This window comes from Marmota marmota, unplaced genomic scaffold (assembly GCF_001458135.2).
Source record: "Marmota marmota marmota unplaced genomic scaffold, marMar, whole genome shotgun sequence".
Classification (NCBI taxonomy): domain Eukaryota; kingdom Metazoa; phylum Chordata; class Mammalia; order Rodentia; family Sciuridae; genus Marmota; species Marmota marmota.
The window spans coordinates 21,683,506-21,692,203 of record NW_026000240.1 but is presented as its reverse complement, the minus strand read 5'-3'; positions in this window follow the sequence as shown (position 1 = coordinate 21,692,203).

Here is an 8,698-nt window from a genome sequence, read left to right as displayed (position 1 = left end):
TTCTGAAAGGGAAGGCAAGAGGCAGGGCTGGAAATGAGAGGTTTATGGAAAGTCTTGTGAAGAAGTAGTTGGACCCGGATTCCTTCCTCATTTCTCAAAGACCTCCCTCTGGTCCCAGCAGAAGCCAGGTTGTCTCTAGATAAAGTGAATCACAAGAGGCAGACTCAGGCACACAGGCCAGCCAAGGGTGGTGGGGACACCCCACTGGAAGAGGAGAATTAACTTTTTGGTTGGCTTAAAGTGCTACACCAAAGGATCAAGCTAATAATCAAAATGGAGTCATGTACGCTGAAGTTCCTGTCACCAAGTTTATCTGACCTTAGGAGAGAGGATTAGAGAGATAATAACTAAGTTTCTGAAATAGGTCAGTTTCAGTTGGCAGGATAATGAAATCCCCTCTTCCTTAATCCTTACCCCAAAGAAGTGACCTGAAATAATCTACTATTAGCTAATCAATTATTTTCTTTTTGTTCTGTCTTCTGTCCTCATCTTACAAGAAAAGTAAATTGAAATGACCAATCCGCTTTCTTCAGCCTCTCTCTCCGTCTACAAAACAGACATCTTCTGCTGGGCTCAATGGAATACTCTCTCAATTTTTTTTCTTTTTCATATCACTATTTTAATTTTTCATTTAGGCCAAGTATGTTGCAGGTTAAAAAATTATTTAGATAAGTGCATGTATGAATATGTAGCGACAAATCCCATCATTATATACAACTATAATGCACCAATAAACAATGTGGAAAAAAATTTATAAAGAAGTTTAGACAAGATACATAAGCAATACTTTACACTTTAATACAAACTTTAGGACACAGAGTATAACAATGTTCTCTATTTTACTTTTCAAATTCACATTTTTATTTGAAATATAGCTATGAAACAAAACAGATCTTGCAACAAAAGCAACATTATTAGGAGAGCTTTTTTTAAAAAACGGTTTTAGTGAAGTCAATTTTCCCCATTAAGTAGTTATAGGGAGGAATTTAGCACACTTTTATGGTTTTTGCAGACAACCAAGAATGTGGGATTGATAAAGAAATGTTATAGATAAATCCCACTAAACATTCAAGATAAAATGACTGACTTTTGATTTAAACCTAAATAAAAAAATAAATGTTGAAAATATATTTAAAATCCCTTCCAGCCATTATGAACACATTTCTGTATGCTTTCACAAAGCAAGTCCCAGTGCTCTGGGCTTCCATAGATCTGCCTGTTGGGACAACCATTCATCACCATCTTCCTTAACACACGTCTTTGCATGAACCCAGCCATTGGCCTGGCCAAGTACCTCTCTCTAGCTGATACCACAGTTTCCTCACTGTTCTGCTTGCAAACTTGCTCACTGCCTCGGTGGTCTCCCTTGTTCTTGGCCTTGCCCTTGCTTTTCTTCTGAGAGTCTGTATTTTGCTCCCAGTGATGTTTCAGGACAAGAGGGTTTCTCCTGGTTTCTTTCTTTGTCCTCTTCCATGTTTCTCGTTTTGCTGGATCTTTCCTGGTCAAGAAACTCATCTCTTTTTTAATAAGATATCTTTTTTTTTTAATATCTTTATTTTGTTTTTATGTGGTGCTGAGGATCGAACCCAGTGCCTCATACATGTTAGGCAAGCACTCTGCCACTCAGCCCCAGCCCCAGCCCCCAGGCGGTTAACATTTAAGATGGCTGCTCAGATGTTAAATCTTAAGGCCCTATACTGGAATTCCCAGCGTGGTCTGTTTCCTGGCCTGCTCCTCATCAGCTCTGAAGGGCCTTCCTCACGAGGTGGTCTGCCCAGAGTCACCATCTTGCTGATGTGAAGCTGCCACTTAACTCTATCTATAGAATGAAGTGTTGCCTGATTCTGGAACCGAAAATAAAGTAATTAAGATTGTGAAGCTAAATTGCTGTAATTTTGTCCTTTCACAGATTCCACATTTTCTCCTCCATTGTAAAGAAAGTACCTCTCAAATAAAAATGAAGTGAAACATAAGAGAAGAGAGGAGAGGAGAGAGATCAGTTGTGTGTCCTGGGGGTGTTGAGGCCCTGGTTCTCCTTGATGTTCCTGGCTCTGGTTCTGCAAATGGCTAATGTTTCCTTTAACTCTGTGAACTCTCCAGTCTCCTTCCGCCTTAGCCTTTTCAGTCTGGGTGGTTTAGATAGCCATCTACTTCCTCATGGTGTTGGGGCCTGGGAGGCTGAGCGAGGTCCCAGTGGATAGCTTGGGTTCCACCCTGAGGCCTCTCCCTGGCTGCACTCTGTCTACTCTCTATCTCACAAGGCCTTCCCTCCTTGGTGCCTGGGTCCTAACCCGCCTCCTAATCAAGACACCAGTCAGATTGGACCTGGGCCCCCCTGATGACTTGTTTACTTTAATGACTTCTTTAAATGCCCTGTCTCCAAATAGACTCATATTCTGAGGTGCTGGGGAGTAGAACAACACATAAATTCGTCAGAGCAGGGAAGTGGGGCACAATTCAGCCCATAACATTTTCTGTTAGGGGGCAGCAAATAGCTTATTAAAATAACTTCAGCTATTTCAAATTTAGTTTCTGGCACTGATTTACCAATCACTTGGAGCTTGTACATTGCCTCAAGGACATTCTGGTTTTTCTTAGTTGTTACTTAAATCTTCACTGCTATGCACCTCTTCTAATGTATGTTCCTTAAGATGGAAAGTAGATTCCAGTTGGCATGGCCTATAGAGCCAGATGGATGGTCAGGTTGGCAGAGTTCTACTTATCTGCCTGGCCTGGGGTAAGTCCACAACTTCCTTAACTGTAAAATGGGGATGATGGTAAGAGTGATATTCATTCACTGGGTTGTCTTGAAGGTTACACGTGTTGATGAATATAAAGCACTTAGAACAGAGAATGGTGGATGGTGAGCATTATGGAAAGTATGTGCTTATAATTTATTCACTCAATGGTTTCTGAGGGGAATAACTATGTGCCTGGTAGATTCTTAGAAAATATTTATTAGTTTTTTTTTAAGATTTATTTTTTAGTTGTAGTTGGATACAATACGTTTATTTATTTATTTTTATGTGGTGCTAAGGATCGAACCCTGGGCCTCACACGTGCTAGGCGAGCACTCTACTGCTGAGCCACAAGCCCAGCCCTTATTAATTTTCTTATACGTAGATATGTTGTAATAAGTAATTCTTCAAGTTTTCCTCAAGGCGTTATTAATCGATATGTTGTTATCTGCCTATGTAATGACATCTTTATAATATTCTTTCCCATTGTTTAGCCAATGGCCGTTAATAAACAGATGTGGCTCTGAAGCTCTTAAATACTTTCAGCAATTTGATATGATAAGCACATATAGAGCCATTTTCTTGTACATTGTGATAAGAACAAAATTCTTATCTGAGATGCCTTAAATTTAATTACAAGAGAAGATAGAGAGGAGGATAGATTAATCAGCTAACAGCTAAAATCCAACCAGTAAGACCGTTTCACATTCTGATTGTACGTTGAAATTTTGACTTAAATTCCATCACAGTGACCACCAGGTGCCACTGCATCCTGTTTATAGAGATGCTTTCCGGACTGTTCACCCCCAACCAATCCAGAAGCAACAAGTACTTCTCCTATAGATTGTTCTCCAATTCAAATTTCATTGATTTGCATTATCTCAACCCCTTTTGTCTTATAGCCAATGAGAGTTCAGTGTAAACTAATAATGTTTATTTATGTTGTAGTGGTGGGGATGGAACTAGGTCCTTGCTCAGGCTAGGCAAGCGCTCCACCACTGAGCTACAGCCCTAGCCCTTTTTACTTTATTTTGAGACAGAGTCTTGTTAACTTGCCCAGGCTGGTCTTGAACTTACGATCCACCTGCCTCAGACTTCCAAGTTTCTGGGATTACTGGTGTGGACCACGACATCCACGCAATGTAAACTAGTTATGTTTTCCTTCTCCAAATTTTAACTACAAAAATGCTTTTGGTCCTTGGATTTGGCAGACATGCTTCCAGCTACCATCTAGCCTTGCTGCCCCAAGTTCCCCTAAGTGGGAACTTGTCCCACAACCTGTTTTTTTTTTTTTTTTTTCTGGCTGGCATTTATGGCTGCATAAATCCTTTTATTCCAGAGAACTCTCAGCTTCAAGAACTTTGGTTGAATAATCTGTTCTTTAGGACGAAGGTGGAGGTGGAAACCAGGATTGCTGACTTCTGATCCTTGCGGTACCCTTATACTATGAGACCTTGGACGAAAGTCTTATGCTTTCTGGGTTCTGGCTTCTTTATTTACAAACTGAGATGAATTGGTGTGAACATACTGAATATACAAAAATATGAAAAATTGTACTCTATGTGTAATAAAAATTGTAATGCATTCCACTGTCATGTATTTAAAAAAATAAAATCAATAATATAAAAAAAAACTGAGGCTGGACTGTGTAATTTTTAGTATCTTTAGCAATATATTCTACCTATCTTTGAAAGAATACCTTATGTGAGCAGCCCCAAAGCTCTAACAGTTACATTTTCCCTCCTTTCTTACCTCGAGTGTAATGGTGACTTTGGTGTTTGGAAATTCTGAAACATATTAGATGCATTCCTGGGCATCAGTTATATTGAATGGAAAGAAAATTATTAAAATTTGGTGAAGGTTGATATCAGTATATTTTTAATTAGTATATTTTTAATAAGTTAAGATTTTGTTTTCTTTCTTTTTGTTTTCTAGTGCTAGGGATCAAACTTTTGGCCTTACACTTGCTAGGCAAATGCTCTACCACTGAGTTGCATCTGTCTTCTAAGCATTTTAAGTAACCTCTCCCTGTCCCACTATCCTCTTATAAAAACAAAACTAAGATGAGAGGAAAAAAAATTTTAAATGCTTTTTATAAAATTTTAACTCCTTGGCCATTCTGATACTTCAAAATAGTGTTTTGAGATCTGATCTTATAAATCAATTTGTTTGTCAATCTGTAACTGTAGTCTCTGACATTGGGGAGATCAGTGGTGGGGAGAATGCAAAAAAAAAAATTTAAGACCTGTGATCTGCTCTTGGTAAGACTCTTATTTTGTGCTGTGAACATATGCACAAAACATGCAGAAATATTAACACATATTCTCCAAAATGTATGGTTGAACACCCACATTCCTTCTTTCATTCAACAAAATGTGTCAATTACCCACTCTCTTCCTGGGGATCTGTGTGAACAGGACAAAGTTCTAATCCTTGTGGATCTGACATTTTAGTTAAATATGTGTCTCAGAATAAAAGAATAGGATTTAGGGAGAGTGTTAATCCGTCAGTCCTGTGAGCAAATTCATACCCAGCAGCAGGGGGCAGTGTCTCCAGGCAGGGAGCTCTCCAGGGTGAGTCTGCAGTGCAGCCCGAGGGATCTAGGCTGCAGGGTGTACCCTGTGTATCTGCACATGGAGCAGGTCGATTTTTTAAAAAACATTTATTTTACTTATTTATTCTTGTGTTGAGGATCAAACCCAGAGCCTCACACATGCAAGGCAAGCGCTCTACCACTGAGTTACAACCCTAGCCCAGCAAGTCAATTTTAACACCACCTCCTTACATTATTTTTAGTTAATCATGGAATGAAGGGGATTATAATAATGGACTGAAAAGAAACATGGTGAGATTTTTAACTGAAATTTGTATATACAATCATGCCCATAAAATAAATTAATACACTATCAAAAAGAGGTGAAAGTGATGGATCAGTACTTCTTAATTACATTACTGCTGTTCAAAAGAAAGAAAAATCATATACCTTCATATTAGTCTGCTACAGAAATGAATAATAACACTACAGTTTAATGTTATTTTTAAGAAAGAAAAAGTAATTAAAAGAAGTCAGTTCAGTTCCTAAAGATAGTACTTAAATGCAGCAAAATATTTCTTGCATGAATTAAAATTTGCACTTATTTAACAAAAATATTATACCTTGTACTTTATTATTATTATTATGCAGTGCTAGGGACTGAACCCAGGGCCTATTAGGAACTTTCACTATTTTAAATTTTAATAATAAAAAATCCAAGTGTGCTTTTATGAGAAAATTAAATTGAAAGAGAAAGGATTGAACTTGCTCAAGTTCTGCCACAACCACTCTACTCCACTATTTCTGTCAAATGTAGTACTTTAATGCACAAGCAGAGGGTTCTGCGGGGTTGAAGAGGTGAAGCACACCCAAAGCCAGCTCAAATTTGAGTGATTCTGGACAATTAGGAACTTAGCTCTTAAATAAGGCATGTAATTAAATCTGGTTATGTTAGGGTTTCTCTGAATTAACTTGCATGTAGAAAATAATGTTTATTAAAGGATAAGCAGTATGATATGTTAATTGTATTTGTTACAAGATTAAATAGTAACCACAGACATTTTTTAGAGCTTAGGCCAAAAACAATTGGGAGGGGTACAGTATTTGGCATTACATAGAATTGCATATAGTATAAATATAACAAAATCAGACCAACTTTTAGTCTGTTTTATTGTTGTCTTAAAAATCTCTACAGACATCGTGTTTCCCTATGCCCTGGGACCGTGCTTATCACTACTCTTGGTATATACCGATACCACAGAAAAGGAGGGAAAATCACATTGGAACTAACTTGAAGCCATGTGTGTTTAGCCCCGGTAGTCACAGCTTTGCATGGGAACCTTAGGAAGCCCCAAGGGACACTCTGGGTCTTGCAGCATGGTAAAGAGTCTGCCCAACGCTGCTTTGCATGGATTCTGAAACAATAGCAAAAGCCATTTGTCTAGTGGATGAATGCACAATAAGCGCTGTGATGTGCATGCGCCCCTGTGTGCCTGGGGTGAGTGTGGGGGAGAACTGCAAAGAGCATTAAGAATAGATGGCATGGGGCTGGTGCTGGGGCTGGGGCTGGGGCTCAGCGGTAGAGCGCTTGCCTACCATGTGTGAGGTACTGGGTTCAATCTTCAACACCACATAAAAATAAATAAATAGAATAAAAAGTTATTAAAAAATAAATGAATGTGGATTCAAATAGCTTCTCTTTTCAAATTCCAATACCTCGTAGGTAGTTTTTATGCTTACTTTTGGTTTTCCTGTGAGTTTAGCAAAAGATATCTATTCCAGTTTAATAAGAAGAGAATTGTGATAGGGATATTTGGTGAATTGTTTCTCTGAAAATTTATGGATCCATAGATGAGTTTTAGACATATCTTATATGAAAAGAAAAGAATCAGACCAAGTAATTAACAAGCGACTCTTGGAAGTTTATTTATTTATTATTTTTTGAGGCAGGGTCTCTACTGGGCTCAAGTGAACTTCCTGCCTCAGCCTCCCTAGTAGCTGGGTCTACAGGCACATGCTACCACACCTGACTTTAAAGCTGCTATTTAGGACTGCAATCTGACAATATTTGGTAAAGTTGAAGAGGGACATTCCTACGACCCTGCCATTGCACGCACTTCTAGGTCCACCCAGTGAGAAGTCTGTGTGTGTACTAGGAGACCCCCGTGAGTGTGTTCTGACAGTTTGAGCTTTTGGTCCTCAGCCATGGCTCTCTACTCAAGGCTATGATGACCCTGCAGGAAGATCACCTTCTTCTAAGAAGAGGAGATGTGGTTTTGGTCGTTGCTGTAGAGAAGCTCTTGGGACGCCATCACTACAGAACCCGTGCTGTTGCAATGTTCTCCAGGCTCAGGCAGCTGGGCCCATTGCCAGCTGCTCCTGGCACAGCTCAAGGTCACACTGCCTCATGCCTCACACTGCTGGCCTCTTCCATCCCTCCCTGGGCCCTCCCTGTCACCAGGTACTTGACACAGTGAGACTGCTGGGAACACCCTGGCTTGCTAGGGCCCAGGGGGCTGCAGCCTGCAGGCAGAAGCGGAATGTCCCTGGCTTGTGCCTGCACACTCACCGCGTGATCTGAGGTTCACCATGGGCAGATGCAACTGCTGCTTCTCTGGTGGCTGCCCAGTGAGGTCAAGTGACAAAGCCAGAATTTCAGAAGCTAATCTCCAGTGAAGCAGACTTTACTGATGGAGAGGCAGAGGGTGAGAGAGAACCCATGGATAAATTCTTCCTTTCCCTAAAGGACTCTCCTGAGAAATGCTTCATGTAGCTTTTCTGGAAACTTCCACATGATCCAGTAACCAATGGTTCTTCCTAGTGAAACAGAGGCCAGTATTAAAGCACCTTCTCTTTGCTTCACCTCCCCCTCATTGTCCTGTCCCGCTTCACCCTTGCAGCCTTGACTTTGTACTCTTCCAGGAGAGCTTTCGGTTGTAAGTTCTGCCTCAGACTATAATTTCCAGGGAACCCAGACTCAGATAAAGAATGTTTACTGCAGCAATTTTTTCAGAATGCTCAGACCTTGTTTTATAGTCACAAGAAGCAATTAAACCATTAGTGCAAAGAGAAAGAAAGACTAGAGGAAAAAAAAGAAGGGCAAAGCTGGAAACTAGAATTACAACAAACATAGAATCAGTGCCAAGACAGACCGTGACCTCAAAGACTTCACTTTTACTGCTCATTTGCAAATTGGCTGGTAAACATATTTTAAATGGCTATAATACTGTGAAAAGCTTTGAGCTCCTTAAAAAAATGTTTCAGTGCAGCCCTGCATTGCTCAGTGATGGGGACATGGTCTGGGAAATTCAGTGTTAGCAGATTTCATTGTGTGAACATCACAGCATCCTGATGCACACCTTGGTGGTATAGGCCAATCACTCAATGTGGCCCCTTGACGCAATCAAGTCGTGGTAAAATGAGGTGC